The sequence below is a fragment of the Sphaeramia orbicularis genome, chromosome 22 (assembly GCF_902148855.1).
Source record: "Sphaeramia orbicularis chromosome 22, fSphaOr1.1, whole genome shotgun sequence".
Taxonomy (NCBI): Eukaryota; Metazoa; Chordata; class Actinopteri; order Kurtiformes; family Apogonidae; genus Sphaeramia; species Sphaeramia orbicularis.
The window spans coordinates 37,276,605-37,303,250 of record NC_043978.1 but is presented as its reverse complement, the minus strand read 5'-3'; the positions used below and the strand labels follow the sequence as shown (position 1 = coordinate 37,303,250).

Below are 26,646 nucleotides of genomic sequence, written 5' to 3'. Positions count from 1 at the left end.
CCAGAAAAGGAACTTGACATTTTTTTGTGTATACCTACAATGTTATTCACTCAACACTGTTTGACTCTTGTGTCTGCATATAGTGTAGAACCCAGAGGTAGTTAAAGTACTGGTAATTATGAGCTGCTCATCCAACAAAAATAGTACACCGCAGAGATTGCAATTTGTCTCTTTATCTGAAATGACAGACTGTCATACATGCAGCCCGCCCAAATCTACCTTCCAGCCTCATATCACTCAGCACTTGAACCAAACATATATTTCTATCAAGGCGTTGGAGAATAGCATCCTCCGTTTTGCGCAGAGGAGGTGTGTCCCCTTCTATCTCACAAGAGAGGGAGAGAGAAACAGGGAGAGAGAGGGTACCTCTCTTTTGTTCACTCCCTCTCTAACTGGTAGTGTTTGACTTCCCCCAGCCAGGAGTGGGTAATTCTGGAGCCCTGTGTGAGGTTGTTAGATCACTGAGGCCCAAGACAGCACCATTCTTTGCAGACCCTTGACAGCAAATATGTGGTAATGATATTGTCTCCTGCTGGGTAATAACACACAATTCAGACTGCCACATACTGCAGTCGCCGGGGAAAAATGGAGGGGAGAGAAAAAAAGAATTACACTGAAGTACTGAAGGAAAATGACAGGAGAAATGTCTTCAACCTGAAGTGCTATATTGAAAAAATTCACTCCTGCAGGACACTGCAGTGAGAGCAACTGTTTTATTCCTTTGACACTGATGTGGCACACAGTTCAATGTCCACTGATATGTGTGACACAAGCAGAGTGATTTCCTAATGCAAATACACAGATCTGTCTCTTTTCATTTTCTTTGATATTATAGATTCAGACTTTTTTTTTTTTTTTACTTTCATTGTTTCTCATGTTGTACTAAGGCTAAATACTGTGGTGAGCTGCTGTGTCACTTTCTTAAAACCGTGGCATTAAATGACTAAAGCCCTTTGTGCTCTTATAACACACTGCATAGTTAGTGTTTAGTATAAACAGCATTTTCCTTCCATGGAGACCCTCCATTGTTAACCAGACCACACTAGCAGCTTCAACCTTGACCTTTGTGTTGCTCCACTTGGTACTCGGCTTGTAACTGTCAACACCATCCATCACTGGCCAATCAGGCCCTGGGATGGGGGCCAGTCCCCCTGCTGTAGTGTGAAATTGTGGCATGTGATCCTTAATGTGCGTGAAGTAGACAAGGCCTTGACACAATGCATCAAGCTTCAGGGGGGCTGCACTGGGCTAGTCTATTAGCCTCCTGCTGTGCCCCTGGCTGCCTGGACTTATTCCTAGGGATAAGTTGGAATAATAGTTATGTCTTTAAGCCTACAAGACACAGACCATACTCCTCAAGCCCAGAGCTGGCTGCCAATCAACCGCCTGAACAGAGAGTCATGTAGTCAGCACATCTCTGACAGCAAACCAGTGATGAACTGACAAAACTGTTTACAGTGCAAAGCAATTTTTCTTCTCTCTTTCATTGAGAAAGTCACAGACAGAGGATATTTGGGTAATCCTTGGAGTCTAATGAACCCTCTTCTCACTTCGTCAAAACTATATTCTCTGGTCTTCGCTGCTAGTGTCCATGATCTTAGATACAGACCTCGCCTCTCTGTAGAGTATGAGAGAGAAAAAGTGAGTAACTCCCTCTCCTTATTCATACATTTGACTGCCAGAGCAGCATTGTGCAATGGGCTAAAATAAATGAGAGCACCATGTAAAAAGGTAGCCTTGATAGCACACGGCTGGGTGAAAAAGGGAGGCACATTGAAACGGAAGAATTCATCTTTTCTATCAGCCCCTCCGCTCATGAGTTGAACCAGGTATTCAAATGGGTTCAATCTCAGCCGCTCAGATTTGCATAACACAGACAGATGAACTCAAGTGATTGAATTGGGCTAGGTGGAGTGAAAAAAAGAAAAGAAAATGAATTTCCAAGCGAATTAGAAAATGATGGAAACGGCAAAGGGTACATTATTTATTTTTCACACTGAAATAATTACGGAATTAACCTTTCCTTCCATTGTGACAGCCCTCTAAACCCTCTTTATCACAACGAATATGATGTACCGGACTCTCTTGGAAAAACTTGACTCTTTTGCAGAATAAAACAGCATTACCTATTATCGCAACAAAGGCTATTACCTCTCACCACCATACCTGTGGCTGTTTTAAAATTGGTCTGTGCTGGCCAAATGCTCTGCATTACTAAGCAAAGCTCCACCCAGACGTCATTCTCTTGTTTGTCAGTGATGTAACACTACTGCCCGTGCACATTTCCCGTGACTGGCAAAGACCACTATAGACTCACAACACTGCAGGAGGGGAAAAAGCAATTTCATGGTTCACTCTGTGGTTAATGTACTGCTGTAATCTTTAGAGAGGCCTGTCTTTTTTGTTTAAGTTTCATAGAATAAAGGGTTGCACTAACGTGAGCTCTGGGCAATTAATCACTGGCTAAAAGGTGGTGGAAAACCATCCACTGGGAAGTGTGTGTGTGTATGTGTGTGTGTGTGTGTGTGTTTGCTTGTGTGTTTAGCTGAATAAGTTCTTCCAAAACGGACTAGTTTTTTTTGTTAGTGTATGTGCTGACATCAGCTGGATTGGATGTACTTAGGTATCCAACATGTGCTTTTTTAAAAGGGGGCTGTTTGGGGGGTGTACTTTACTGAGTGTACCTTTTTGTGTACGTGTCTTTGCGTGCTGTGCTCACACAGTTAGGTAAGCTCCTCTAATTGCTGCAAGGTGCATTAGCACTTAGCTACCTCTCTTGCTCTCTCTCTCCCCCTATGTCTTTGTTTTTCCTCTCAGTGCCAGTCTGCGGGCCAGAAGACAATCAGACCAGAAGGGTCATTTTCTGCAAGAGCTCACCTCCCTCCTCCAAGCCTTGCTGCTGACAGGCTCACGCTCGGCAGGAGCCCTAAATTAACACTTGACGTCTGTGAGGCTCAGACCTGATGAGGCCGAAGAGAGACAAAATGTCAGAAAACAAACACTCCATCATTTTTGCTTCATTTCCTTCACTATTGAAGAAACACACTCACCTGGAGGGTTGGAGAGGGCTATGGTAACATTCACCCCCCAATCTGTTGTGGTGGATCAGCCCCGGTCTCTGTGGGTAAGGTGAGAGGATTACAACAATTAAGACAAAGCATACATGCTCAGGAATTGGTAATTAAGTAATCAATATCAGGACGCAACATGTGGGAGAACTCAATCATTAAACACCTCTTGATTTTAGATGATTTAACTCAGTCTTTAAGTCTCTTCACCTGTAAAAATACAGTATATAAAATTTATCAGAGGGGAAATTTGGAATATTTTTTACTTCAAAACTTTTTTTATAAATATAAATAATCAACAAATGATCAATAATTGTGACAAAGATAACAATGTATTGTGTTCAAAAGATACTTAAGTTAACACATTCACTTGCTAGTCCAAGCCTGTGCTATCTTCTAACACCTTTTTGTACCTCAAGAGGTGTAATGAGTCACTGCAGTGTCCACTCTGCTCTCCATCCACTGGACTGGACACTTCCAACAGACTGGCACTGCACACAGGGTGTATCTGAATCCTTTGTCAATCAAGTGGAAGGAATGGTAGTCTCTGAGGGGAACAGTTAAGTAGTTAGTAAGTAGTAAGTGTTATAATGGCTAAAACTCTTGCTGAGTGACTATTATCACCTCCATCCACTCCTGATAAGACAAGGAACAAGAGTTGACACTGGCACTGATTTCTACTAATGTAAAATTTCCTTTTCTCAGCTCTTGCTGAGTAAACATATGTAGTTTGTTGAGTAAATCTAGCCTGAACTTCAAGACTGGTAACCTGGCTAAGTCAGGTGTCTACTGTAACATGTTTCAGGCCAGGTATCTACCACAACTTTCTGTAAAAATTCTGACCCCCCCCCCCCCCCTCTTTTAATAAGATGAGATCATTTGAATGCATGCATTTTAATCCTACAAACTGTCTCTGTACGTTGCTTACGGTAGGAATTACACGTATTTATGCGTTTAGTCACCTTGTTTGTTTTTTTTTTACAAAATCATTTCTTTATTTCCCTGCAGTGGAATTGTAACCCCCACATTCTGCCATTCCAAAGCAAATTATTTGTTTTCTGCACACATCAACAACAACCCTTGTAATTATTCCTCACTGGGGATGTGCACAATGCTAGGACTCAACACTGTAGAGTAGTATGATACTATTTGAAGCCTACTTCAAACACAGTGCCCCCAGCGAGTTCCGATAGCACCAGTGTCTATTTTATTATTTGCTTTATCTCTTTGTTGTGTGAGAGTTTATTTGTTTACATGAGAGGGATTGGAGGTTTGGTGATCTGAGCAAATTGCAGCAGAAAGTACTTCACATGGGAATGACTGTAATTAGCATGCTCTTAAATGTGGAACGCTCTCCTAATGTTTTTGTTTACGTGGGGCAGCTGATCTGTGACTCTGTGCGGGGGTGGCCCACAGGCAGGTTAAAATCACTTGTCATGCCAGAGATCATCATTATGAGCTTACAATTGGTCAGTGTTGAGGAACAATCAATGCAGCGCCAGGTAGACACTCCACAACCAGGCTATGCTGTGAGGTTTTGTGTGCAATTCTGTATTTATATTTGTGTTTTCCAGAGTGGATAATTTGAAAATGTGAGTGTGTTTTTGTGTGCATGTGTGTATATCTGCATGTGGTCATTTTGATGTGTTTTGGCACGTATTTTTCCTTTTTTTTAAGCTTACCGAACTGTCTTTTCCTAATCTCTGCATCTACACTGAAGCCTACTGTATGTTCCATGACACTCATTAAAAGTCAATTAAGAATTTGCTGCTGTGCCCAGTTATTCAGTGAGTGATTATATTTCACTGGAGGATAATATCCAGGTAAATTAAGATTTCGATTTAATTCAGCCCTGGTTGTCGCTGCATCTCCATTTCACATCATAGAACAATTGAGATCTTATCATGGATTAAAGTGGGGGATATTACTCCTAATTTAAAATATGCACATCTACAACTGCACCCACAGAATAAGCATCTGCCATGATACCATGGAAAAAAATAAAAAAGAAACAATTAAGCGCCTTACCCACAAAACTCAAAAGGCTGTGCGATACAATTCATCACATTGGCAGAGGAACTGAGGGCGGAAACACTGCCTTAAAGAGTTCTTGAGAAAGATGAAGAGAGGCAGCTAAAGAGAAAGAGACACGAAAGGAGCAAAGAAGAGACAGGAAGTTGGGAAACACTGAAAAGGGGGAGCCGTGGTAGTCAGGTGACAGTGTAACAAAGTTGTGCTTGTTTAAAATGGAAATCTTCCCAGACTTCCTCCTGCTTGGCCTCTCTCACTCCCCCACCCCCCTCCCAGAACCCACTGCAAATGCTAAGCTCCGGCATCTGAAGTGGCAACACTTGAGATGGTGAAAGTGACAACATCTTAACATAAGCTGAGGGGCTAAAGTGAAAGTCAGTGAAAACCCCCAACCAACCTCTCTTTCCACCCATATGCTTCACTCCCACTCTGTCATCGTTCTTAACCTCCACACCCCCACCTAAGAACACAGTAACCATGTTGTGGCTCTGAGGCACTCTACAATAAAAGGATTCAGGTAAACAATATTTAGGTGAATACTCATGACTTGAAAAGTGAAAATAAAAGGTGCAAGTTTGAGTGGAAAGAAGGAATCCTTCTCACTGTCTTTCTGTGTTTCACTGTCATCGTCGGCCCTTCCCTCCACTTCCAGTCACAGGTGCCTCCAAACAGAACTGGAAGCATGTAATCCTCCAAAATCCAGCCTCTTCCGAGGAGTGTAAAACCAGGAATGTTCTGTGGGGGTCACTGGATTAGACAGAATTCATGGTGGTAGCTTGGCTTGAGAGTCGGAATTAGACGAGTAGGGAAAAAGAGAGAGGAGACTGAACTGGTTTTGTATTAAAATGAGCTTACCAGGTGGTCTCCCTCCCAAAAGTGGACACAGTGTGTCAAGTAATCTGAAAAGCCCCCGGGTGTTTGTTGCTCATTGGCCAGGGGCCTGGTAAAAAGAGACAGCGAGGGAAAGAGAGAAAGAGAGAGAGAAAGAAGGGGGGCTAGATAGGGAGGTGGCACTGATGTGGCCATTGAGGCCTCAGTGAAATGTCTGTCAGGCTTGGTTTACCACAATCACAGCAGTGATTAGGCCTCTTTTGATGACAGGTTTAGTTTTCTGTCCATTGGCAAGAAAGTGAGAATGGACAAGAGGTGGGGTAGGGGAGTGGGGTTGGGTTGCATTGGGAGACTTTGGGGGTGGGCGTTTACGCACTGGTGCAAGAAAACGGGAGGGGTTGGGATGGAGGGGAAGGAGGGGTGTGTATATTAATGTCTTGCACCAGGGAGCTTCTACGTAATTTCCCAGCAGGTCGTGGGGTCAGGTTTGTATTTAGTTAGTGGTAATGATCTCGTTAGGGATCTGAATGGACCACCGTCTAAGCCCATTGAGGAAAGCGAGTGTGCCTCCCCATCCCCCACCTCTGCCTGCCTTGTGTGGGCTTACACAGCCCGTGAACTGTGATTAATGGACTTCCAGGGCTTAATAACTTGCAAAACAGTATTAAACAAGGGAGGCCCCAGGACAATCGGAGAGGCTACCCAGGCGGAGTAGGAGGTGGCTGTAAACAGTGCCCGGCAACAATTGCAATGCATGGAATTAACTGAGATGGGCCACTCACAATGCTACAGCTGGCTAGTGGCAGGGAGCCAGGCCTGGGAGAAAGCTTCACTGGTGCTTCCAGGTGGCCCAGACCAGGCCAGGCCTTTTCAGTTTTGTAAGTGTTAAAAAATAGAAGGGGAGAAAGGCTACATTTGTGATGGGGAGACAGTGAGAGGAAGCCATTGAGAAGAGACAAGAAAGAGATTAAAGAGCACAGAGAGTGATAAGCAGATAATGGGGGGACACATTCAATAGAACAAGTAATCCTTGACATGCAAGCACAAATATGAAGCCCTTTGTCTCTTGTATCTAATTCAAGACAGAATGTGTAAAGTGGCAAACAAGAATAGTGAACCACATAAACAAGTACACAGAGACAGATAAAACATACTCATCTGTCCAAGTGCACAAGCACACACAGGCACACACATCCCACCAGCAGCTCCCAGCCCTCGCCGCCCTTCCCACATCCCCTGGCCGTCTTATATTCTTTTTTCCCACCCTTATGCCCTCTTGTCTGGAAACAAATGATCGCAGCATGGAGTCATGAGTACTGATGTGTTCAGACCACCCTCCATTCTGTCATAGAGCTTGTCTTTTCTCCCAAGCACCGGTGTGCATTTTATGCCAGTATAATGTACCTCAAATTTCTAAAAATAAGAAATGGGGACCACTTGTGCTGTGGGAAAAGCACTTTTTAATGGACATGAGAACTATGCTGTGTGGTTTGTGAGAGTGTTTCAGTTGAGTGGAACTGAAACTGTGATATTTAATAAGGGATCACTGGTCTGTTGAAGGTGACAGTAAAGTCTTAAACTACATTCTTCCAGTATAATTTAAAATTTTTTTAGATATATTTAGTTCCCCCCCTGATCATTGCATAAAAAATGGATTTACATTAATACTGGTGAACACACTAATTGTTATTTTTGAGACAAAACATAACACCAGTATAATTTTACCTACTGCAGAAAATAGATACTGGCATGAAATAACAAAACAGCACAGTGTGTGTCCAATCATAGGTAATTATAAAACAATTTGGGAAACATTTGGTTAAAACATGAACATGTAGTTTCTCCCATTATGAGGCATGTGAGATAAATGGTTTGCTGAATTAAACAAACTATATCCACTAATTTCAAAAACTACTTTTGTTGGTTCTGTACATGAAAAACGTAATAATAATGTAATTATAATTTAAAAACAATTTAGGGATCATACATAGTCAGAGTTCTACAGATGAAGCACTGAGGTATGAAACAAAAGTTCTAAAAGATTCAGCCTCTGATTATATAAGAGGAGAAGAAGAATAATGATGGGTAAGAAAGGGGTGTCTGCTAGCTGTTGGGGCTGTTTGACATTCTCTCCAGCGTGTTTGGCTTTTCTCAACACTGAGTCATCTCCAAATGAGTGACACTGGGGTCATCCTAATCTGCTTTTCTTGCAGATCAGAGACGAGTGGGACAAAAGCTCACTTTTCCTTTCACCCTGGTATAGAAGTCCAATATGTCTCCAAAATATTTGCCCAAACCCTTTACTTAATCAGCAACTGAGAGGTTATTCAGCACAACAGTCAGATGCTCCTTCCTGGTTTCCAATGTGTATGTGTGTGTGTGTGTGTGTGTGTGTGTGCATGCGTGCGTGCGTGCGCGTGTGTGTGTGTTTGTGTTTGTGGGGAAGCAAGAGTCAATGTGCAACTAATTCCAAATTCTGAACACTGCAGAATTATGTATTACCTCATTATATATTCACAGTTATCATTTATTGATCTCTGTTTGGGCAATTATTATTAGATTTTTTTTTAGAAGAGTTTGTAATTTGCTCTATGTGGGACTGTTGCATTATCTTTTTATCCTCCTCTCTCTTCTCACAGTTGTTGCCCGTGCTCCCCCACCCCACTCTCCCAGTTTTACATCAGGGTGTGGGTGCAGTGGATGCAGTGGGGGCATTGGCCCTGTCGAGATCCACTGCTGTGCTAAGCCTCCAGCTCTCTGCTCCCACCCCACCTTCTCTCATCATGAATAATGTAACAGAGAAATACATTTATCTTTTAATAGCTCCAGCCCCCTGGCTGCGACTGTTAAGTCTGGCCCAAACCACCGCAGTACAGGGCTGAGGTTTCTGAACACCCCCCTCCCTGTGCCACCCAACCCGTGATTGTCTCTGCTCCTTTTGAAGTTGGGCGCTTCTTAGTGTCCTAGAGATGGGTAATCAGGCTTGATTTTGGAAGGGTCAGGTCATCTTTTGAAGGGGCGGTCATCCCCAAGTTCGACCATGGAGGGCTGTGTTCATCGTCTGTGCAAGATTTACTGTAATTTCATCAGATATATTTGCTGCACAATTTCAAATTTAACAGACTCAGAAAAACAGAGTGAGAGAGCACTTGGTCATGATACAAACATCATAGCAGACCTGTGTCAGAAGATTGTATAACACAGAAAGTCAGCTGTGAGTTAACTCTACAGCATAAAAATTGTGGATGGTTGTACAAAACTTTGACTCTAGAAGAATAGATTCAATATTGATTCAACTGAAAAGCCTCAGAATAAAATGCAAAATGTAATAAAATACTCAAGAGTATGTGTGGAACATATACATATTGTGTGTAATTTATCCTAATTTTCATAATATCTGAATTATTTGCTTTTGAACTTCCTGCCTGCAAATACATGTTCCATTAAAAAATAATAGTGTGCCATGCCTTATGTATATTTTGTACAATTCTCTTCTTAAAAATAATAGTTGCATGCTTCGTTTTTTTAAAACATTTTTTTTTATAAGAACATAATATATTAAAAAATAAAATGGCTGCTCTTCAAATACAGCAGAGTTTACATAACCGTCAGAGACATTAAACCTGCAAGCATCAAATAGAGACACTCTGCCAGTCTCTGTTGCAGTGTTTTTAATAGCACAGGGTGTAATTTCAAATCAGCCAGGCCCTTAATGCGCTTCATATCGGTGCACTGTAATGTGGGAATAACATAGTCTTTCTTTATTTATCTAGGATCAGGAGGATTTCATCCCAGCCTCATCATCCACGTTGCTTACACGTCTGTATGTGTGGGCTCCGGGGAGGGAAACTGTAGTTGAATACCTTAACCCTCTGTTTGTCTACGCTGATTTAAGGCTCAAACAAGCCTCGCTGTGACACCTGCGGTAAAAGAAACAGGAGAGGAACTGATTAAGCCTGCATGGTGGATTCAATAGTCATTTGACGGTGAATTTGCTTCACTGCCTCGTTAAGAGTACTTAGTTAAAAACACATTTCTTTTTACGCACAAATCAGTTATTTTTGCTTTGGGGTTTAGTGTAAAACAAGGCTGGTTATTTAACCATGAATGGTTTCACACGACTGGAATAAAAATGTTAATGTTTCTTTTAGGCTGAGGCTTAAAAATTGTATTTAGGGTTCTGTTTGTAATTAAAATGTTTTTTATGGACATTTTTTGCATCAATACAAATTACTATCAAATGAGATTGTTTTATATTTTTTATGTAAACTGTATGATTTCTAAATTAAAAAAAGGTATTATTTGACAATTTATTTGCATATTTTGAATTTAAAATGTGAGGGACACTTTAAGATACATGGATTTATCACAAGTGAATTAAGACACTATTTATAAGAATTAAAACAGTTGAAATTTTATTGAAGGAACTGTATTTCCCAGTAGAATGGTGGGTGCTAATTACATTTTAAAAAATAATTGACAATTATTTATGCGATATTTATTTACACTGGGACCAAAAATTTCAGAGTACTTTTAGATAAATAAAATGTTTAATCAGATATTTTCTATCACTGACTTGTGATCAGATTATCACATAAATGAAAAACACAGGGAACAAAACACACTCGAGAAACAGTGAAGCTGACATCACTTTTTCAGCCAACAATAACAAGTTCAAGCACACACTTCTTCCCTCGCCTCCTCCCCCTCTTCTGCACACACACACACACACACACACACACACACACACACAGATAGTGGAACCTAAATCTCTTTTCTCCATATCCACACACACACATACACACACACCCCGTACCGCAGCAAACCCCTCTTACCCACCACTCCCCTGCACCCAAAGCCTTCAAGCAGCCCCGGGCTTGTGTAGTCATGCGTCAGTTGCCCGTTAGGATGAGGCCTTGCTAGCCATGGCTGTAGCTGGGTCCTAGCCAGCAACTCCTCAGCTCCCTGCTCTGCTCTATGGAAGGCAGGGAAGCTGAAAGCACCATTTATCATCACTTGTGTGGGCAGCATCACCACGGCAACGCTCAGGCTGGCAAATGCCACTGCTGTGAATACTAATGAGGCTCTTGGCAGGCCTGTGTTGGCGTCAATGGGGCCAGGGTTGTACTCTACGTGTGTGAGTTTGTGTGTGCATGTGTGTGAGCGAGTGCTGGGCTCTAGGAGGGCTACAGTAGAGGTAAACAGTCCAAAGGAAATCAATTAAGTGTTTCCACAGTGTTTGGCAAGCGCTCTAATCTTCAGCACCACATTTTAAAATAAGGGCGAAATCTGCCTTTAATACCTCCTCTGCTTTCTGCATGACAATAAACAAGCAGGCAACAATAAACAGCCGGGCACAGCCGAGCTTGACTAAGTCCTCCAGTCTGTACTTTGAGAAAAACACAAGTAAAGTCATTATTCCAGAGTTCTTTACTTTTCTTCCCTATACTACATGCGTGTTCTTATAGCTGAAATGTGTCATGAAACTAAACAACAGTAATCATTTCCTCAGTGCATCTCAGTTTATAACAATACTATTTCTAAGTAAGTCATTTAAAGAAACAATGTACTGTGCATCCCTGACTGGAGGTGGGAAGGCATTCAAGCTAATGTATTAAACTAACAGCAGTGCAATGGTGTGAATTGGTGCACACCTGCTTTTCTGCAATCAATACCGGTTTTTAGTTTCAGAGGGGCCTTTACGTTGTCACCTGCCAGAGACAATCTCTCTCTCTGTGTTTCTCTATGACTCTTACCTTAGATTGATGCTGTGAATAAATTGGGCTGGAGCATGCCTGCTCCGCTCTTTATTGATTCAGGCACTTTGATTGAGCAGGGATCTAATCAATTCTTCAGTGGTAGTGAGACACCAGAGTAAAATTATTCTTGGGCAAACCCCTCAAACGACTTGTCATTAATTTGCCACTTTACTGGCACTTGTTTGCTGGGAACGAGATGCTTTTGGGCTTTCTCTGTCTATTAGCGGGGTTGTGCTCCTGGGATTTTCATGGGCTGCTAAGCTTCAGGGGGAAGAGAGCATGTGTGTGTTTGTGATTTGTGTACAAATCTGTTTATGCGGATGCAAACGGGGGGTGACTGGGCACACTATGCTTGCTCATCCTTACAGAGTGACTTATTAGTGCTAATTGGGAAGGACAGTTCAAACAAGCACAGAGGAGTGGTTGTCACACAAGCGTGACATGAGTGTAGAGAGGCAGGCAGTGCCGGGTGCTCTCCCTGGCTTCAGCCCTCCCTTTTCCCAAACCTAGCCCCCTCTACGTCTCCTCCCCGGACCCCCCCTCGTGGTTGTCACTGGACCCTGGCCCGGCCCTGCAGAGTGGCCATAGAGTGGGCTCTTTGTCTGAACACGGCCATTAGCAGTCAGCGGACTTCAGAAATGTGAACGGGACAAGGCAGTGGACAGAGGCGCAGACAGAAACACGGCTGTCTGAGACACTTAGGAAGTCAACAGCTGACGGAAGGGCCAACACAAAGGAGGAGCTGCTGAAGCATGAGGAGCGTGATCTGCATAGAATATAGACCTCCCTCTCTTCCCCTGTGCACTTCATGTTGAGCCACGCACACACAAGCACATTAAGCACACACATATCTTTTGTATGCTGCCGAAAAAACCACCACAACCAACACAAACACACGAGAATGTGCACAGTACATGTACTACATCAGTGCCTCCATTAGCTTGAGCAAAAGATGCACTGACACCACAATATGATAGGAAAGGCATTCCCTCTGCCCTGAACCCTCTAGCTAATGATGAATCAACCGGTGGTGCATCGACACTGAGACCTCTTCCTGGAAAATGCTCCATACTTCTATTTAGCATGGTTTTTGCTAAAAGATGCTAATTCCAATGATTATTTAGTACATAATAGCTGCAATTATATTCAGCACAAACTGATATAAGGTATAAGCACCAATTAGTAACTGGTCATTATCTTAAGCATTTGGTGCAGGGAGAGTGAAGTAATAGGCAACCATTCGGTAACCCTTGCACAGAAAATGACTGCATAGTACCTCGGTAATTAGCGGGGCCTGTTTGCCTTTAGTCTTAAAAGTGGGTTGTATATTCACTAACCTGCATTACTGCTTATTGCTTGCAGTCACATTTTGCAATTACAGAGACAGTCTTGCTATTAATGGGTGGCATGAGAACAGTAGCACATTTTAATTATTTTCTATTTAGTTACGTAAAGAGGCCACTTTCAACGAGGTAGTTATTTCACTGAGTATTTAGCATTTTTACGTAGCTCTGCATGATAATATAAAATGCATTATTTCACAAATGAACACAAGAGATGAAACCATGTGCTGGTATAAAGACAGCAAAAACAGAGCACCAAATAAGCCAGATTTCCATACAAACATGTGGTTAATGCACAGCTGAAACAGAGCGATTTCATGACAATAATAATGGAAAATTCCAGAATAAATAAAAAGCTCTGTGTTCAAATGGTATATAATGGTGATGCCCTGGGCTCTGTGTTGTGTGTGTGCTTTCTCAAAGCCACGCCAGCGAGGATCACAAGAGCTGTATCAAAGCACTCGGCCACCATGCGAAATGTCTTCTCTCAGCAGGAGGTTGTGGGATTGTTGTCGGCATCCCGACTCTCTTTGAATGTCAGCCTCACTAACAGGGCAGTTGGCCTACATGGCACTGCTGACAACACAGCTACACTTTCAACTTTTATTCTCTAATTTTTTTTTTCTTTTTGCTAACCTAGCCTGGCACAGCGCCTCTCAGTGGCAAAGAAGATGACAGACACATATATGAACCATCCTGAAACATAGTGACTCAATTCTTGTGGAAGACATATCGTATGTGTAGGTGGACATGTGTTGAGGGTGAACACTGGGTCAGGGAGTATTATTTAAAGTGACGCCAACCTTGGGACTTTTGTTCAAAGTGACACAGACAGGACTTGTGGAACATGCAGCCCAATACGCTACAGAGTATCAGAACAGCTGAGCACAACAGCTTTGCACATAAATCAAGCGCACCCAACACACTGGGCCTGCCTAATAGATGTTTAACTAAACCCCCTCATTTCAAACAGTTTGACCCTAGTTCGCTAAAACACAATGTGAGAACTCCCCGAGGATTAGGCCCTGACCTCGCAGGGAATGGAGGGAATGGCCCACACTGGCTATAAAGGAGCCTGCCATTGTGCTGTCCAGGCATGGGGGAGGACAGTGTGAGGGAGATACATGCCAGTGGGTGGAGATAGTCTTGTTGTAACGACATCTTGATGGAGCATCTTTCCCACCCACTGGAGCAGCACCGGCTCTGTATGTATTTTAATGAGGCTTTGTGTCTGCCCACATATAGCCCCTCTCCTGACAGGGAACGTGTTAGCAACATGCTTACCCTTTGTCACACTACCATCACATATAATCGACTGCTCAGCTAGATTTATCCTCTTGGCTCTATATGTGTGTCTATATATGCAGGGATGTCAGTAGTTAGAGTGACCTTTTACAGCACTGCATAGTTGGCATTGGTTGTGAAGTTTCTGGGGTGAACTACAACTACTACTAGCTTTTGTGAGCCCCTTTACAGACCCCTGTATGTGAGCATGTGTGTGGGCGTAGAGGGACAGGCATGTTGAAAGCTAAACAAAAAAAACTTTACACCTTAACAAACCTATAATTTACACGGGTCACATTAATGACAGGAGTACATTGCCAAATACTTGTTCTGTAGATGAATTTCTTTTCATGTTGTCAGATCAAAATAATTTTCTACTTTTGATGCGCAGTCTTTTCTTTCCAAAGTCCCCCCATTGAGAACACAATGAATGTGTTCGTCGTGTTAGAGGGGAGGGGGGGTAATTTTATTTTCTTTAACAGAGATATGGCAGGGCTGGAGGAGCCAATTGTGTGCCAGGATGCAATTCAGATTTTATTTTCTTAGTTACTGACCTTGATCGGGGGAACTGCAGGGTCAGAGCCTCTCCAGTCTCTATTGTACGCTCCAATAGAATGTTAATGAATTGGTGCACAGAATATTAAAATGCAGACCCGCTTTCAGCACCCAGTCAGACTGCTGTGGCATGTTGAGTGTTTTGATGGCTAGACATGCTGCTGACTGGAAAAAGGGGTGGGTGGGAATACTGGAGCCAATCCATTTCTAGCAGGGTGCGTCTGTTCTTCATTCCTAAAGAATAAAAGTCTCACCAAACAGGAAAGGGCCAAGTGTGAATGAAGAAAGAAACAGGTTTAGAGGGCACAGTGAACATGTGATTTGTAGGTATGGGAAGTGGGGTGTCACTCAGCCTACAATTAGGTGCTGTGTGATCATGAAGGTTTTTTAATCTGAACATACAATGGTCCATTTAGGGAGCACCCAGTGCCTGAGTCTTTCTCATTGGCCCCGGAAGTGCTTCATTTTGTTCAGAGGACAGCTGCACAGCTCTGTTTGTCTCCCCTGCCTTTGATTGGCCTGGCATGCTTAAGAAGGGCACGAGCACTGATTGTTTCAAACAGAACCTGGCATGCTATCAGCTGGGAGGATTGTTTATTGGGGAGAGGCAGGACAAAGTCAACAAAGAGAGACAGGAGCCAAAAGAGTGGCTCTGGAAACGTCCAAAGACATGCCTCAAAGAAAACAAGCATCTATACAGCACTTCCAAACCACAATGAAATATTACAAATCGTAAGAGAATACTAATTCCACTAATGGTACCTCAATTGGTGTCTTTTAACGCCAAGTATTAGCCCCACTGACCAAGAACAGGCTCTATAATATCCGAGTAAAAGCCATCAGCCACATGGAGAAAAGTATGAATCAGTATGTATAGAGAATCAGTCAGTGGTAATAGATGGTTCGTGACTGTAGTCTCAACTTGAGGTCACCACGTTTTCAATGCACTCATTGAGGTCTACTTTGAATATTCGCATTAAAATGGAATGTTACTTAAAATGTGACTGAATGACAGTAAGTAGGCATAAAAATGTATTATTTTTTTAAACGTGTTACCCACCAAGGGCAATTACTTGTGTATTTAAAAAGGAATAGATTGTACAAAAAAAAAACAAAAAAAACAAGAGCAAGATAATAATGGAGATCATTGTAAAGATAAGCCGGGAAAATTCAAATCTAAAAGGACACATCAACAATTGCAGCTGATTGATTTAACACCAGCTACGATTTCAGTAAATCTAATTACTATTTAGCAGCTACAGTTACTGTGTATCTATTTACCTTTCAAAAGAAGCAGCATATTTAATGCAACCTAATTGACAAGCTGAGCTGAGTTTCACCTTGCATTTGGTATCTAAAAGGAAAAAAAGGGGTTATCCTTTTGAGTACAGCTGAATAGAACAGATCCCAGAATTCATTTAGCCAAGTCTATTTCTCTTTCACGGCCCTGCACTGAGTCCCTCTATACAAGGATGAGTGAGTTGTGGCCTCACGCTTGCCTCCATCTCCCTGAAAGAGGAAAGGGAGAAAAGGCAGCAAATAAACAAAAACACGTCTTGGAGTTGCTTTTCCTTGCCTCTCCATCGTACTCATTTTGAAGCAGCTGTGCAAAGAATGTCAAAAATTCAGAGTGTCCTCTTTTTATATATCTTTCTGTCAAGTATTTCTCTTTTCCCTGAGGTTCAGATGGAAACCAATGTCTGATGACACATCTGAGGTACTCTAAAATGACCCAGAGAGAAAGAGAGAGCAAAACAAGTTAAAGAAAAAAAGAAAAAAAGGAGGAACATGGGTGTGTATTTGAGTCTGTCCCTGTATTTCCCTCTGTGCATGTGCTTTACTGAGCAACAGTACACGCACATAACTAACTGTGTGTACTGTGTGTATTGTGTGCACTGTGTGTGTGTGTGTGTGTGTTGGCTAACACATCTCATCTGAAGATGGTGCAGATGTCCATGTTGTGGCTGGTCTTGCACACAGTTAAACATGCCTCAAAAAGAAGGGATTTTCCCTCTTTGTTTCAAATTTCACAGGCCTTCCAAATGGGCACACACATGCTTCCAAAATAAATAAATTAATGGATGTATCAGTGGCCAACATCTGCAGATTATGATTAGCATTTGGAAATTGCGTCCTTGAATGAGATTTGGATGTCGACTGTCAGTCTTCTTTTATGAGTGCGACTCCTATTCTGGCGAACTAGAGGGTAGCGCTTTGTCCTTAAATTGGCTACAATTTGGAGGGAGAAAGAAATCCTCTTCTCTCTCTTCCCCTCTGCCCGTTATGATGTGCTGTCTGAACAAGAAAGAGACACTATTAATTGTGTTGAATATGAATAGCTGTATTTGGTTAAACAGTTTCAAAGGAAATTGGCCCAAAGGAACTTCTTTTCCTCTTCTTCCCCCTACTGTCTGTCCCTGCTTTTTCTTCTCCCTTTATCAAGATTTTTTCTCCCCTCTCTAATTTTACACTGAGCGAGCTGGCTGCTTTAGTGCGGCTGTATTATCTTATGTATTCAGCTTTCAGCTCCTCTCCCTCTCCCGATGAGGCGAGGCTTAATTGGGCTCCGGCTTTAAAGTCTGTAGAGCTCTCCACTTGCTCATAGAAACACATTCAGGGGCTGCTCATTCACTTCGAGTATGTGTTAGATGTACAAATATTATTTACTTTTATACTCCAAATCAAAAGGCACACACTTCCTGCCTCTCTACACACAGTCCGTGCAGGAGAATTCACAGTTCAATTCACTTCAGGCTAATTTTTTTCCCTTCCTTCGTCAACCGCATTATAAGAATGTGCTGCTGCTTCACAACAAAAGTATTATTTAAAAGCGCTGTTTCATTACAATATAGTAGTATTGGTGATAAGAAAATATTAACCACTCTTTTAAAAGACAGTAATTATTACACTGCCTAGCAGTACAGCAGGAACTATTGAAGAGCGACCACATTTTAATTTTAATAAGAAAAAAAAAGTACCTCTACTGAGCTCCCAGCTATTTATTGCTATTGATTCGATGTGAAATTAAGTGTATTTAAAATACACTTCTCTAATCCATAATTCAGTGTGCAACTCACTGTCTAATTTTTCATTTATATTTCAAAAGCATGCAATTTTAAAAGAATGATAACTGTGAATGTTGTTTTAAATTGGTGACAAAATAAGACTGAGAAACACATTCAGTAGTCAGGCATGTGCTCTGTAATTCAGGTAGTGAAAGAAAGTTAGAAAGAGACAGATTCACACTGGCAAGAAAATAAAAATAGACACAGATGGCAGAAGTGGAAAATTAAGGTTTCACCTCTTGCAGATCAGGCAAAGGCAACAGCTTACACTCCTACATTCCTCACAGCTAAACAACCTGAGCAATTAGCTGCACCGTTAGAGCCTGGAGAACAGAAAAGGAGCTGTTAAGAGAAAGATGCTGGAGAGAGGAGGAGAGAGAGACAGAAACTCGGTGGCTCTTGTTCTGTAGTGAGACACTGTGCTGTTATGTGGAGTGTCTCGGAGCTGCACACTGACGACGCCGAGGCCATTTCAGGCAGGGGCTGATGAACTGCAGATGAACAATTTTGCACTTCCCTTAGACCTGAGCTTACATACAAACTCCTCCTCATTAGTTTTTGTCACTTACTTGGGTGCCAGGCACAGAAATAAATGAGACCACTATCAGCTGCTGCCTTGATAAGCTGCCTTATCTCATTAGGTTCCACATCAAAGTTAATCAGAGATGGGAATAGTAATTGGCCGACTAGACAATGCCACAGATCATGGGGCTTTGTAGTGTATGTCATCTCCAAAACATCAGCAGGCTGGGGCTGGAAGATAGGGTGCATCTGTTGGAGAGAGAAGGAAGTGTGTGTTGGTTGGGGGTGGGGGCGTGGGAGTGAGAGCCGGGAGTGAGTGTGCATGATGAAGAGCAGGGGGTGAGAGACAGAAAAAGAGAGAGAGGGATGAGAGGGGAAAGGAGTAATGGCAGAGGCATAACAAGCCAAGCTGCTCAGAATTAATGAGCTTACTCAATAAGAAAAGAATAACCAATCAGTGTGTGTTGGGCAAATATAATTTGGGAATAATTGCTTGATTGCTTTTCTATAGTAGGCTGATTTGACCACACACAAGAACTGAGAATTAAGATGTCAAGACAAGAATTAATTTGGCAAGCGAGGGCACACAAATGTTCCTCTCGCTCCCCACTCAGGCGGCTTGGGAGGCAGCAGAGCCGTGAGTTGGAGCGCACTAATGATGAAAACACAGTGGTAGATTGCGTATTCATTTCCCTGTCTCTGTTTTACATAAAGAGAGCCATGGCTAATGCCACAGATGTTGGGATATCATACAAAAAAAGTGCGTATGCTAACACATTTAATTGGCATTTTTGCATATTCCACTCCATTGTTGATAGCTAGTTGCAGCTGATTGTTCAGTTTGTGTCCTCATTGATTTCAGTGTGTGTTTTTTGGATGGGTAACTGTCTGGGGATAGTAATTGGTGCGTTTTGACGCTTCCCATCCCCAAACAGTGCTTATTTCTGAAGTCTTCTCTCCTCTCTCGATTGCCAATTCGTGAAGGCTTAGAGTGTGTCTTTCATTACTCACTACCTGCTTTGAGAAATCAGTCTCGACCTCACTCACACACACTTATGTAAGATGCGATGAGGAAATGTTTTTGTCCTCTAACAAAGTGCTGGTGGTCAGAGTAGCACATTACAAAAACACCGTCAGGAACACAGTGGAGGAGAGCAAAACAACACCCACCCTAAGACTCTAATGGCCAGCTGCACCCTGTTAATGATACACACACATGTGTGCAAACACATACACAACCAACCCTGATGCTCTATTTCCAGCAGGGCACTGTATAGGGTCTCCGATGTACACATGGCAGGAGCTTATTAATAGTAATCACAGGGCATGATGCAGGATAGAATCCAACATTAGTGCTACATTTGGAATGGATTCAGCCAACCCCCCTTCAATTTAGATTTGAATAAGAAATATATCCCAACCTGACCACATGCATATGAATCGCCACATATATTTGCTCCCACATGTGTCTGGTACTTAGTTCCAATTAGACTGAAAACACTGCTGCTGTGACGGAGGCTGCTCACACCATCTCAGTTATCACTTCTCTGCAGGTTCCACAGCTAAGGCTATTCATTTTCAAATGTGTGGGTGTGCGTGTATGTGTCAGTGTGTCACGGTGTGTATGTCTGTGTGCATGTGTGCATTGACATTATTTGAGCAGTGAGGTAAGTAAAGGGAATAAATAAGCAGGCAGAGGTCCTGTCATGATGATGTTATTGCCGCCCTGGGTTTGCCTGCAGCATTATGAGGACAGGCACACTGCCATATCCCTCACTGTCACATGCACACACACACACACACACACACACACATTTGCACACATACACGTGCCTGGTGCTGGGGATCTAGGGCACACGCTCTAGGTAAATTTGCTTTGATCCGCATTGCACCTAATTGAGTCACAAGCAATGTCTCTATTCCCACATCAAGGAATTTGTAAATGTTAGATTATTTCGCTTGGGGATTAAACCTAATTTTCGTGTGTTACGCATTAACCTATTAGGCTGGTTCATCTGCATTGCTAATGCTCTGGTGGAGACAGCTGTCACTGCCCTGGAAAAAAAACATGATCATGCAATCCTTGAATGAGTGATCCCTGCACCGATTAGTGGCAGTGAACTTCGCTGAGCCCAAGTGATAAGGCAGCAAAATTCCCAAGTTGCCAATAGCTCCGAAAATTATCAGACTGTAGGCAAAGGAGAAATTGTGCCTTCCGGCTCAGGGGCTTCAATCCAGGGTTTGCCCAGATTGACATTATTTAAAGCTATGGAAATGGGCTCTGGCTATCTGGAGGATTGCTAAAATAAGAAAATTTCCAGCAACATTTATGAATACGCTGACAGGAGAGGATAGGGGCAATATATATATGCTGTGTGCATTCTCGAAAAAGCAATTTTAGGGTAATTTTATGATTTTATGATCTAATCTAGGTAAATAAATAAACAGATATGTGTGGAGGGAAAACCCATATGTCTGTAATATTCTTAAAGGACCTCAGCAATTTTTACTGAGAAGCTACTTTAACAGGAATCACTGTGTGCTCTAACGTGTAGACCAAGTGCATTGTTTTATGACCTGATGCAGCAGAAATGGAAACAAAATCCCTTCAATCACTTCCCCTTGTTTGGCCAGGACATATTGCCAATGCAACATTTGTGCAATAGCTCGAATATATGGACACATGGAGATTGCATTATATTTCTATTATATATTCTGTGACATTAGCAGTGAAGCTTCAATACAGCATCAACTTTTCTTTGGCATGTACAAACACTAGTGAATGTAACCATTTGGCGTAGCATAACACAATTGTGCACACTGATTGACTAGGAAGGTGTGCAATGATGGTAGAAGGTGATGCATGTGTGCATGCATGTGTGTATGCATACACATCATATGTATTTATTTGTCTTCAAGTGTGAAGGTGCCTGTGAACGGATGAGCATATTATCATCACTTATGAAAATATGTGTGGAACATAGGGTGTTACATGGCCCCTGAGTACCTATTTAAATGAACACAACATTAATAGCTGGCTGGCCCCTTGTGTTTCCAGCCTTGGAGGGTGACACTGTTGTAGACACGTAAATGCTCCACCCAGAATGCATCTGTAGTGTTTTAATGACAAGCAGAATTTTAATCCTGTTCTGCTGTTTATTGCGTTTTATTTTTTAATTATCTGTTTTCAGTTTTGTTTAAGCGCTATGCAAATGAGGTATATGCATGCATGTGATTGTGTGAGTCTCAGGGCTGTGTGAATGCGGTACTGGACACTTCAGCATGCCTAATGGATACAACTTCATTGGATATGGTCATTATCATGGATGTTCAAGAGCGATGTGACCTCACATTATCACAATAGATCCCCTACTATTCTCATCCACTGTCTAATTATGTATGGGTGTTGGGCACAATACTCTATACCCACTAATCCATCTTGCCAAGGCTGATTTCATTTTATCATAGCTGTCTGACTGTTTTTGTCTGTTTAGTCAAAATCTGTGATTTTGGATGCAAACATCAGCCTAAAAACATCAGTTTATGCTTTGAGCTAAAACTTATCCCATATAAAAGTAAGCTTGAAAAATGTGATTCTTCCCAAAATGAAACCTAGTCAAGCCCTAACTTCAGATATTGCTATCAGTAACCCAGCGGCTGTAGCCTGAATGTGGGGAGTCACGGAGCACAAAGGCTAATCAATGTCAGGGTGGAAGCAGAGAATCCCATGGTCCACCCTATTTGACTTAACTGCTCCGTTTGTGCTCCTACTGATCCTGTGGTCTTTGTGTACATTGTAATGAGTGCTGACATAATCCTGCGGATTTTCCTGGAGGCCAAACCTTTGCCACCCCCATCAGGCCTGGGGTTTCTCCTTCGATCAGGAGGGCTGCCAGAGGGGGGAAAGACAGACCCACAATGCCCCCCGACCCCCATGAGATACTTACATTTAGGGATAGTTTGAAGCTCTCAGTGATTGAGCTAGTAACCCATTTTAATCCTATTAACACTAGCCAACAAAGGCTAAATCTGCTGCAGGACAGGCAGCGCTGGGGCATGGAAGCTGGGCTGAGAATAGAAACTAGGAACTGGGGCTAAAGGGAGATAGTGTGGAAGTATAAAAATTGTGCAAAAAAGGGAATAAAAAGACGGTAGTGAAAAAGCCTGCCCTTAAGGGTATTTTTCTTTTAGGAAAAGAGATGGGGACAAAGAAACAAAGAAAAACAAGAAGAACACAAGGATAAGGCAGATAATCGTGAACAAAACCTCTCTTTGTGCCAAGTCAGACCCGAAGAGGCAGACTACTGTCAAATATACACAAGGTTAACTTATTCAGCAAACATCCATCTTAAAGCTTGGAGGACGTGTTATTGACAGGGCAGGGTAATAAATATACAGCAAAGCACGGCACAGGAAGCGGGTCCAGTGCCTTGTGGGTGTTGGTACCTCGAGGTCGAGGAACAAAAACTGGGGACACTCTCAATGCACTTTTGTTTTGGGTGCATCATGGGGCAAAGGGGCCAAGTATGCTGGTGGTCCATGCTCCAGCCCCATCACAGAGGGAAGGGTTTTACACATCTAGTGTGGCAGCTTAAAACCCCCCCATTGTAAGAAACAAGAGGGGAGTGACAGGGCCCATACAGGCAGAAAGTGTTCTTTAGCCAAACAGGGCAGGATATGACTCTTTAAGGGGCGAGGAGGTGAATGAACAATAACTTGGGTGAAGAATGAAGCCCTGTGTAGGGAACACTGATACTGCAATTCTTCACAACGTGTCCTCACTCATCCTTCATTGCTGTGCTCCGTGCTTGGACATATTCCCTTGCTCTTGGCCTCCTTGGCTCTTCTACTACCCAGCTCCTTCTCCTACCTCTGCGTCTCTCATCACCATATCCATTACCATTTGTCATAACAGTGGCTGGTTCCAGCCAAAGCTATATATATGATTGTAATTGTCAGTGTGGGGTGTAAGTGATGAGGTATAATATGTCATTACCGTAGTGCAGGATAGTCTTTGACACGGGTCATTAGAGACAGGAGTTTTAACCAGAGATGCGAAAGGCCATGAACCAAAAGTCCAGGGGGAATAGCTGGCAGCCCCTGTTCATAGCTCCAACATCATTATTTAGACACGACAACGTATAAAACCCTGCTTCTGCGCCCCTTTCCCAGTGGAGTATCTTCACCGCGGTCTGGGAAGTGTGCATAATCAGTGAACTGAGACACAGGATTGGCTGACTGGTTGAGACAGACAGTCATCTCCTGTGAACCTCCTGTGAGGTCTGCCCTTCTCTCTTCCCAGGGCGAGGTCCTTTAAGTATCCCGAGATCCTTCTCTGAGACAGGCCACGCTTGCCGCAGCCCAGTATATATTTATGTATGGGTCTGACCTTTTGTATAATGAGTTCACATCATAACCATTGACCTAAAACAAATCCTCAAATGTTCTACACCACTGAGGAATGGTTGGAAAACAGGAAAGTGTGAGAAAAAAATGCAAGATGGAATAAATGAAAGACCACATCAGTGAGTGTGACTAATACTGTTCATGTGTAAAGTCCGTATTTACAAGCCCGTTAGCTCAGGGCTAATTAGATAACAGCTCATCTATTTTCTGAAATCATGAAAGGATGAGGAAGAGAGAGGATGCAGCTTATTCCTATTGTTTACAGTGAATAATACAATGAGGTAATCATTTACTATTCAGTGATATTTCTACATTTGTATTAATTTTCTGAAAATTAGATATTTTAAAGTAACAATTGTTGGTCCATACGTTAATGCTATTATTCAATTAATGTATTTATATATCATCTTCTAGCATCTCTCAGAAATGTTACAAAGGCTTTACAGAGGAAACAAAACCATAGATATAACCACCATTAAAGAAAAGGCTCAACCTAGAAGTAAAATAGAGATTAAAACGGAATAAAATACTGCAAATGATATAAACGGTTGACCATAAAGTTGGAATAATTTTTTTCATGAAATTATTGTGATAATGTCATTTATTCTTGATAGATAAAGTGTAACTGAGGCTCAATATGTAATCATTGCTGATGTGTATAAATAGGAATAAAAAAAGGAAAGAGTCTGAAAACAAAATTATTCCAACTTTACGGGCAACAGTGTATTTTGCTGAGGTTTTGCAAAAAACAAAAAATAAATAAACATAACCCTTTAAAATGTTAAAATATAGGTGTGAAGACTGCAAAACCCTAGTTCACATTTAAATATTAACAAAGTAAACAGTAAAATCAGTTGGATTTAAATGTCTTGAATTATCAGTATTTAGAAAGAATATTATGAAAAAGACAAATGCAAAATATTCCTGCAATTACAATTCAGCAGAAAACGTAACCTGGTTAATTGTTCTTGTAATTTAAGTATATCTTTCAAAATGAAAAAACAATATAATATTAACAAACACTGCCTGCTCTTTATCTTAGCGATATCACATGGATCTAAAACATGTTTTGTTTTGTTTTTTTAAATAAAAGTATACAAAACTGTGACAGGTAAATATGACTTTTTCTGATAAAACAACATATAGAGTCCATTACTGTAAAGAAAATACAGCTCAAAATATAAATGAAAATGATTCCAGAGTGAGCCACAAAAAGTGTGCAAGAGAGAGAGCATAAACCATCTGTATGGGGAAGTCTGAATGTGGGCCTCAGAGAGAATACCTTGACAACCCAGTGTATGCCCTGTTCACAATAGAAGAGACCACCCTACCAGTTAAGATTGCAAATTCAACCGAGGGAAGTGGGCTTGGAGGAATTGCTTGGCTATATTGGATATGACCTCCTGGCTACAGGTATATGATAAGCACTTATCTGTTTGCACTGACAGAGCACATGCATTCAGAGGTTTCCTTCCTTCCCGCTAGAGTATGTCTTCCATGTACTGTATGCACCCTCCAATGATGCGCACATACACATGCAGACTGACAAACACACACAAAGCACAATGTTTACATCGCAGAAATAATATCTCCATACAATAGAAAGAAAGGGAGCAAAATAAGTAGCTGCCCACCCTGCTCCTTACCCCAGCTCATCCTTCTCATAATTAGCTCTCTTGTGCCGTTGTGCACCGCACACAGCCACCACAAAACAAGTGCTTCATGGGAGGAGGTATTTATCAACATTTCCATTTACTGTGTACAAAAAGGACACAAGCAGCACATTCTCCTTAGTTCATGGACAAACTCTTTAATTCAGTGAGGAAGCGAACGGGTTTTTCAGCACACGCGGCTAGACAAGCGTATCACAAATAGTGCCAGGCAGGCAGATAGGGGCTCATAACAAGAGATCATCAGTAATTTTCAAAAGTACTGAGTTCCGCCGCGAACGCCGTTCAGCGGGTCAGAAAGTGTACTTGACAGGAAATATGCATACTGAGTGGATCCTACTCCCCTGCTTTTCATTTGCATTGTGTATTGATTTTTTTGGTCCCATTTAATACAATATTATGTGTGGGTCTACGGCGGCTTTTAGGTGTCTCTGGAGTGGACCAGTTCCATTGGAGGCTTAATGATAATTGCAGCTGGTAGAGGTAAGCTCAGGCAGATTTCATTGCAGGGCCATCAGGGCCCTCTCGCCCACTACTGCTTCCATTCTCATACTCCCTCCTTATGTTACACACACACAAACACAGACATATACACAATCACACTAGAAGCAGAGGAGACAGAAGGAATGCATCAAGAGAGGAAAAGACAACGCTGAATGATTTCCGAAGCAATCACCGTCCCCTTTTGACTATATGTCATCACACAGGGCTACAATGACATTTTGTAGTTTGAAAAAAAAAAGGTGCTCCAAACCCTTCAGTTTGCTTCTATTTTTCCTACAAGGTAACCTTTACTGGAGCGTACACTGGGAGTCTACTCTGCATACAAAGATAGGAACAGAGAACTGTCAGCTGCTGCAATGCAAATCACCTCCCTCCTCCTCCCAGGAGACCCTGATTAATGCCATTATTGTAATACAATCGGTCACAATGTGGCTTCCTTTGAGGAAAATAAAGTCAAATATGTAACTCCCTAATAACATGATACTTATCACTGGCCTGACGTATAAAACTGTTAAACCATGACACCAAAACACACAAATCATATTAAGGTCCTGGTCACGCTCCCCAGCTCTCTCACACACACACACACACACACACACACACACACA

General features: G+C 42.1%; 1 long non-coding RNA gene across 1 annotated transcript; it reads right to left on the bottom strand.

The window, feature by feature from the left end:
* Positions 1–1,430: 1,430 nt before the first annotated feature.
* LOC115413768 (uncharacterized) lies at positions 1,431–3,119 on the bottom strand. Its single transcript, XR_003934513.1, has 3 exons — positions 3,051–3,119; positions 2,878–2,960; positions 1,431–1,618 (listed from the first exon to the last, which is right to left on the bottom strand). It is a non-coding gene; the product is annotated as an uncharacterized LOC115413768 (long non-coding RNA).
* Positions 3,120–26,646: the final 23,527 nt, after the last annotated feature.